General features: G+C 37.1%; 1 protein-coding gene across 3 annotated transcripts in view; it reads left to right on the top strand.

The window, feature by feature from the left end:
- Window positions 1-490: 490 nt before the first annotated feature.
- Window positions 491-8,628, top strand: part of LOC135196465 (myosin heavy chain, muscle-like) — a 31,231-nt gene continuing 23,093 nt past the window's right edge. The window contains exon 1 of one of the 3 annotated variants that reach the window (XM_064223318.1): window positions 491-793. The gene's annotated coding sequence lies outside the window, so the exon portion shown is untranslated. Of the gene's footprint in view, window positions 794-2,687; window positions 2,785-6,770; window positions 6,894-8,628 lie in introns of those variants that run through there. The other 2 variants (XM_064223319.1, XM_064223317.1) reach the window with 2 other exon arrangements.

Genomic DNA, 8,628 nt, shown 5'->3' with positions numbered 1-8,628 from the left:
AATGTCAAGCCCTAATAATGCATACTAGATCACTGACCTGGGATGATGATGATGACGGGACTCTGTCTCGGCGATAGCGGAAAGTCGTCTTAAAACAGTAATCTCGGTTTTGGTATTACTACAGAATTGTACGCGGCGACACAGTTAATTATTTAAATGCATTGATTACTTGTGAACAGCATGATGACTCCATGGTTTCACTGGCAAGTCGTTTTAAGTTGGAAATTTTCGGTGTTTTCCCCGTTAAATGCTCTCCCATTCGAGGAAAATCGCTTTTGGTCAGGGTTTTTAAGCATTTCTCTATCTTCAGTTCTGGTATTTTACTCGTGCAGTCTCTTTGTTTACTAATAATACTTGTTGTATGACGATTAGTTAAATAAAACGTTTTGTTTTAGTACTTACACAACTTCAATATATTTCTAGTGGTAGGCTATGCTTTGTTTTCACCTCTGCATATACCTATTGTTTATAAAAACAAAACTTGTTATTGTGCCAGCGGTGCAGATCGCGAAAGTTCTCATAGTTGACACCTTAGACGTTTATTGTGAACCTAAATGCTCCCCACTTTTCGTATTGTTGTTATACTATTAGCTGAGCGACCTGGTGACTTGATTTAAATTAGACCCAAAGAAAGAAGTTTTCACCAGGAAAGTGGATGCAACCTAACCCCTTAGGATGATTCTGAGCTGCCACTTGAGGGATGATTTACATTTCTCGCAGGCCAAGAGTGAAGACTGATTGTTGTGAGGCCTTCTGGGAACTAGTGAACTTGGCAGTTTTGCCTTTACTTAAGGTAAGGTGTTAAACTTTGGTCAGCAAACTGTGTTGTCGTATTAAAAACTAGTCATAGATCTCTATACACAGTACAGCACTGTAGCCAAAGCAATATCGAATTGGTATATTAAATTAAGACAGGTACGTACAGGTAGAATATGAGATAATTAAAACATCAAAGTTTATTTAAAATAATCAGCGATAGCAATCTGAGTAAGTGACGTTTATACGCAGGAGGTTTTTTGGGTAACACGAACTTCCAAATAAATTTAGCATGCCTAACTTGTCAAACTATAATGGTAATAGGAAATGAGTTTATAAGACAGAAAAACTAAAAGATGAAAGTTTTACTTACGTTTTTTCAAGGTTATGGAGGTAAAGTACTATGCATTTATTTGCAAAATCGTATTCCAGTCAAAATATCTTCGTTCTCATGCAACGTTTTATACGCGAATAAGTCTACATTCCATACAGATTTAATGCCAAGGCCTTTTGCTTAGCCTAGACCCGGAAGAAAGTGAAACAGAAATAACATAAAAAAAAATTGCAGGTCCCAGTGAAGGATCACACCACTTCCTAAAAAAAAAAAAAAAAAAGGAAGGGTTATCCGAACTGTTTACTATTTGTGACGATCATGATCTGTTTAAAGAAGTGAGAGATGGACAGAGAACACTCGGCGAACCGAGCGGTCTTCAGAATGACCTCCAGCTAAATTGGGAACTTATATTGATTAACTAATCTTGCAACGTGCTCACACTTCATGATTCATCGTGCATATGCAGTCCTTAACCCTTCCTGATAAATATTGGACGATATTTAGTCTATAATATTCGATTCCAAACGTTTATTTGCGTTTTCTTTTTTCCACAAAATATAACAGATATAATAATGTAATGTTTGACATAGTTTGAAATGATTCCTGTACGTAAACGACAGCGTCTATGTTAGTATTTGGACAACTGTTTGTTTAATTTTTCTTGAACATTTTATCTTCGAGTTGCATGCTTAGTAAGCTAATGAACATTGTAGCTAGACCCATATAAATATGTACTCATGCTGAGTAATAATAATAATAATAATAATAATAATAATAATAATAATAATAATAATAATAATAATAATGATAAGCGCTGGGTTTAGTCCTTTGCATTAGTATTTCTAAGGTGTAAGTCAGCGAAAAATGAGACAATCTCATTTCCACAAATGCCCCCCCCCCCACCTTTTTTTCTTAAATTTGCTCTCACTGAAGTGTCATATTATTAATTATACTGATTTCGAATGCAAATGGCAGCTTAAATACTGATTTTGAATGCACATGGCAGCTTAAACTGCTTTATGATTTTCAACTATCATTATCATTGTAAAAAAAATCTGGCAGCGTGTTCCCTTTCTCAACTGTCTCCTATTTTTGTGATACTGGTAAGGCCTATAGGCCTACTCTTGCTTTGCTTCATCATGGGACATTTTTTCCTTTTTTTTTTCATGTAGTCTGCCAAGTTTTCGAGTCTTCTCATCTTTGACCGTAACCTAGACCTCTCTCTCTCTCTCTCTCTCCTCTCTCTCTCTCTCTCTCTCTCTCTCTCTCTGTTTGTGTGTGTGTGCGTGTGTGCAGTTTTCAGTTATACTTTTTATTCGATTAAATATCACGCACATGCGTGCGTTCCTAAGGCGTTGGTGGTTGGTGTGGGGACATATGGATTCGGCAGGTATTCGAATTATAAGGAAATTATGTTTGCTTTTTATTAAGGCAGCAATTACCAGAGAGGTGTAAAACACTATAATTCTAATAAACGCTGTTCATTATAATTATAGTACAAAAGAGAGAGAGAGAGAGAGAGAGAGAGAGAGAGAGAGAGAGAGAGAATTTAGTCTTGTGTACTGTTTTTTTTTTCTTTCTTTCTTTTTCTGTGGCTCTCGACTTGTGGGGAATGTTTTTCTGTGGCATTCGACTCGATAAGGACTGTTTTCCTGTGGCATGCGACTACGAAAGTCCCTCCATACCTGGTAAAAGTAAGACCCACGTGTGTTTGCGTTATAGTTATTTTTGCCCACCAAACACTATCGTTTACGAGGTATTTTCCTCAAGAGAGCTGGTGCCTTTGTTTTACCTCTTGCCTCCCGAGTTGTGACTCACGCCTCCTGAGTCATGACTCATTCAGCATGAAACATGACATATACGCTGCACCTTTGCCTTCATCAATGAATCGCCGACATTATCGGTAAACAGGGAGCATGACTCATGATGTATAGTTGACAACGGGTGTGGTAGCCTATAATTCGGGTTGCTCCGCTAATCTGGTATTTGCTGTAAGTTATTTAACCGATACAACTTTAGCTTGTGTTAAATTAACTTGTTAAAATCAACATTCGTGGGAAATTTATGTTGCAAAGGCTTTTTTTTTTTTTTTTTTTTACTTTGGTTTATTAAAATATTCTTCGCTTCAGAATATCTGGAATCGAAATTAAAGTATTAGGTCTAGCCTAGGCCTAGGGTTCATATAGTAGACTATTTTGTGTGTACTGTAACAAGGAATTTTCAGTGTTGAATGTTACAAGAATCTAGTTATGAATTAGTTACTTTTTTAGCTATCTTTTCTAACTTTGTGATCCCAAGTTCATAAATTATTCACCGGTAATCACGAGGATAACGTTATCGATTCGTAAGATGTAATTTGCGACGTCTAGTGGTGCGGTGTTTCTGGTGCTGTTTCATCATTTCTCGGTTTATCAGAAAATCTCTTATCATTTGTATATAACTAATGCAAGAATGGGAGGGGTTATTTGTTAGCTAACAAGTCAAGAGTCCGCCATATCGTGAAGAAAATGTGACCAAGGTGCCTTCAATAGGTCTATAAAAAAAAAGGTTTAACAGGAAAGAATGATAGGCCTAATTAGTCCACTGTATAAGATAGAGATGATAAAATATCGCTGTAAAGTTAACATTACAGAGTTATATTATCAGGATTTTAGTTTAGAAAGTACTGAAGATGAGAGAGAGAGAGAGAGAGAGAGAGAGAGAGAGAGAGAGAGTATGCTTTTGCCATCTAGTTCGTAAGTTTGTAAAACTATTTAACAAATGAAAGACAAATATTTGCAACGGAATATGAAATTGAAAATTCGTATTTGATATGACTGATGTACGTACAATCAGAATTCATTCTCTCTCTCTCTCTCTCTCCTCTCTCTCTCTCTCTCTCTCTCTCTCTCTCTCTCTCTCTCTCTCTCTCTCCCCTTAGTCAAGTATTCCTGAGGCTAGCGCGTCCATTGTCTATAATTGGAAAACCCACTTCATGACCACCACTGCTTTAAGTATATCCCCGCATACCAAACGCTTCTTATTACGAGCACTGACTCGGATTCCCGCCCCTCTCGCGAATCATGTTTAGGGAACCGTGCATGCAGCCTCAGGCGGCAGCCGACTCCGTCTAGGTATTCCGTCAAATGCATCTCTAAAACCAAATGCATCTCTAAAACCAAATGCATTTGGTTTTAGAGATGTATTCCGTCAAATGCGTCTCTAAAACCTTGCTCTAAACCACCATGAAAATCTAGAGATCTATAGGTCTTTCTTACTGTAAGCGTTCCCTTTAGAGGATATCTTTTATTTATCGGGAGCAAATTGCGCTGGGTGAGTCTATATGTCTTTCTAGCCCGTGCGTAAGCTAGATAAATCTTGAGAATAGCAGGCGAAGCATGCAAAGATTGATCATCTGCGTCTTAAAATGATCAAGAGTATACGCACTGACCTAAAATTACACGCAACTTGATATTCTGTTCCGATTTCCATTCAAATCGCAGATGAATAGGCCTATGTTACTGTACTTCCTTTCATAGTCTCTTTCTTCCATCTCACTTTCCTTAACCCTCTCTTACTGATTCATAGTGCAACTGCTCTGAGGTTTTCCTCCTGTTACACCTTTCAAACCTTCTACTGTCAGTATCCGTTTCAGCACTGAATGGCCTCGTAGGTTCCAGTGTTTGGTCTTTGGCCTAAACTCTCAATATTCAGTTAAATTCAATAGGCATATGCAATCTTGTTTTCAAGTGGTAGAAGCTTGTGTTCCATGGCGCCTGCATTATTTCATTATTGTTTCATTTAGAGGTCTGTGACGGCGCAATTTCGTTTCCTAGGTCTAGGGGTGATTTTTTTTTCTTTCCTGTTACTAGGGTGGAGTACCGTGCGCCGGTTGTAAAATCAACTGATAAAACAAACGAAGCCACACTTTTGCTTATGAGCCGTCTGCGCAACAGTTGTTTTTGTTTTTATTATTTTCTGATAGAATCATGTCACGTAGGTCTTTTTTTACGGTTGGAACTAAATTTTAAATTTCCTTCTGGAAGTTTCAAAAATAAGATTATAAATAGTCAATATGATTTTCATTTCGACTTAATTTTAGATGTATTTACCAGTGATAACGTGGTAAGTTCAGGAACACGGTTAGTTATCAAGTTCTGAATATATATATATATATATAAATATATAATATTATATATATATTATATATAATATATATAGATATATATCATAATATATATATAAAGGTTTTTATGCCACGAAGGAAAAAAATGTAAAAACGAGTTAGCCAAGTACTTTCGGTCCTATTCGGACCCTTTACTGAGATAGGACCGAAAGTACTCGGCTAACTCGTTTTTTCATTTTTTTCCTTCGTGGCAAAAAACCTTTATTTATACATAGCATTACGTTTTATATACTTCGTGATCAAGTTATTCATATATATATATATATATATATATATATATATATATACACACACACACACACATATATATATATATATATATATATATATATATATATATATATATATATACACACACACACACACACACACACATATATATATATATATATATATATATATATATATATATATAGATATATATATATATATATATATATATATAAACACACACACACACCACAAAATATATTATATATATATATATATATATATATATATATATATATAACATATATTATATATTATATTATTATATATATAAACGTCACAGCACAGCCAAATTCACAAGTGAGATTTGATAAGACGTGCATTTATTATACAAACTTTTTTTCTATAGACTAAGTGATTTTATTTACTTTCTCCTTCATCTTTTCCGCAGAATCATTAATCGAAATTTGGCATAGAAGAGAGCTAACAATTATATGTTTCCTTTCTCTTACTTCTCTGCTTTCAAATTTTAACTTGCAAGCGAGATAAAGATTGGCTATTATTATTATTATTAATTATTATTATTATTATTATTATTATTATTATTATTATTATTATTATTATTATTATGTGACCTTTACTTTTTCTGCAGCCTCAGATAACCAGACATAAGACCGTGAAAAAGAGACATATTTTTGGATAGCAAACCGTAGCCTGCAACGCGCCAACGGAAAAAATAGAGAAGAATTCTCATACCCTTAAATCCTTAGGCGCGAAGAATTCCGTCTTCAAGAAGACACTTTTTATTTTATTTTATATTTTTTTACAGTGCGGGCTTATGGTGGACAGCATTCCGTTGTTAGTCTGTAGGGAGGAAGTGAGGGTTTAGGGCAGGTAGTGCATGGGCGTGGGGGTAGGGGGGAGGGGGTGGAAGGGGAGGGAGATTTTTAGACCTACAGGACGGAAGGAAGTGGGAATGGCTGGTTGGGACGTATTTTTGGTTATGGGCGCAAGTTGTCTCCTATGGCTATTCTCGTCATTTCGCTTTAGGGGTTGCTGGGCACGTGCGTGCGTGCGTGCCCAGTGCCCCGAGGGCCAACATTACGTTTGAAAGAGCAAAGAAGGCGATGGGCGTCGGATGAGGAGAAGGAGGAGGAGGGACTAGTACTAGGTCTAGGGGAGAAGCCGAGATATGTATGGGCGGGGGAGTGAGTAGTCACCTCCTTGCTCCTCCTCATTCTTCCCCCATCCTCCTCACTGGCCCCTTCCCATTTTTTTGTATTGCTCCTCGATGTGTTTGGGTATTTCCCTTGGGTGGTTTCATTTTCCCCTCCGTGCGTGACCGAGACGGTGGTGTCCCGCCTGGTTGTGCTCCTCTGTCAGGTCCCCTGATCGACGTTCTTCGACCTTTTCCCCCTCGAGTGGCGTGTGAGTTGGACTTCTGGACTTGTGGTTTGCTCTCTCTCTCTCTCTCTCTCTAGTTTTCATCCGGTTGAAACTGTTTGAAAGTAAACTCTCTCTCTCTCTCTCTCCCCCTCTCTCTATTTTTTATCTGGTTGACGGGGTTTGAAAGTAAGTACTTTGAACTTCATAATGTTAGTCTCTCCGTCTCTCTCTCTCTCGATTATTTGTGGCTGAAACAATTGAAGTAAACTACTTTTAATCTCTCTCTCTCTCTCTCTCTCTCTCTCTCTCTCTCTCTTGAATGGTATTTTTTTCAGCTGAGACGCCTTCTAAGTCTTCAGTGTTTTTCAAAGAATTCTTTTCCTTATTCGTCAGTATTTGATTTCCCAATTGGACGTTTCCTTATATCATCAAAATCATCACATTCATTACTGTTGGTGATTCGTCAGCAGCTGTAGTTCTGTAGTATTATACAACTGTTTACAGAGCAACGTTTATTATCATCCATTTTGTATTTGTTTTGTAGCGCATTTACTTTTAACAAGCGCTAACGTTCATGTGAATGTATATATAATGTATAGTGTCTCTCCACCTTTTTTTCCATATAGAAACATGTAGATGTCTGTAGACTTTTTTTTACAATGGGTTTTTTTTATCGTTGTATAGCACCAGCCATATTTTTTTTTTTTTTTTAATATCTGGAGCCCGTTGGTTGTATATTAACTCTCTCAAGATGGCGATTCTTCTAGTACTACGATTTTTTACCACAACGATTCGCTCGTGTTGTATTGCTTCTTGAAAACAGCTGACTCGTGGATTGGTCAGCTTCTTGAAACAACTGACTCTCGGTTTGGGCAGCTTCTTGAAACAGTTGACTCTCGGTTTGGGCAGCTTATTGAGACAGTTGAGTCTCGGTTTGGGCAGCTTCTTGAAACAGCTGACTCTCGGTTTGGGCAGCTCTTTGAAACAGCTGACTCTCGGGTTGATAGCTTATAGAATCAACTGACTCCTGGTTTGGACAGCTTCTTGAAACAGCTGACTCTCGGGGTGGATTGGTTAGCTTCAAGAAGCTGACCAAACATCTGCCTCTCGGGTGGGTCAGTTTCTTGACTAGGCCTATACACTGCCATTAATCCTCCTACAGAATTTTGTTGAGAAAACGACTCGTTTGCTACCCCCAGGTGACCTTCGATACAGTTGATTAAGTAAGGAAATACGTCCCTTGAAAGATAAGAAACAGTACAGCCATTTTGAGGTAAAAAGAAGTAATATCTTACTGAGAATCCAGCTCTAATACGCGAGGACATTAGTAGGTCTAGAAAGCAAGTTGGCAGTGCCTTTATTTTTTTTAGCTTTAGTTCTTATAGATGTTCTAACACCGAGTTTAGAAAGCTGAGAAAGATTTAGCATCACTCGATAAGAACAATAAAGATAAAGTGAAAAATCACTGATACAACCTTTATTTATGAATGGGACTAATGTTGTTGGTCTATAATTACAGTAAACAACAGAAGCGGAATTCCTCAGATGCGATTTTTTGTACTATTGCCTTATCCTAGGCAGATTTATCATTGCACAAAACTAAATTATTCCAACACTTCTAGGAAACTAATGTTTCAAGTGAGACATTTGACAGACAAAACCTTACATATGCATAATGATTTCGAATTGGATAGCACATGTTAGCTTAGGAAAATGACGTTTACCAAAGCTGATAGGAAATGTTTTCTAGGAGAGGCGTGAATTTCATGTTTATTTA

Source organism: Macrobrachium nipponense, chromosome 17 (assembly GCF_015104395.2).
Source record: "Macrobrachium nipponense isolate FS-2020 chromosome 17, ASM1510439v2, whole genome shotgun sequence".
Lineage (NCBI taxonomy): Eukaryota > Metazoa > Arthropoda > Malacostraca > Decapoda > Palaemonidae > Macrobrachium > Macrobrachium nipponense.
The sequence above is the reverse complement of the archived record's forward strand: the minus strand, read 5'-3'. Positions and strand labels throughout refer to the sequence as shown.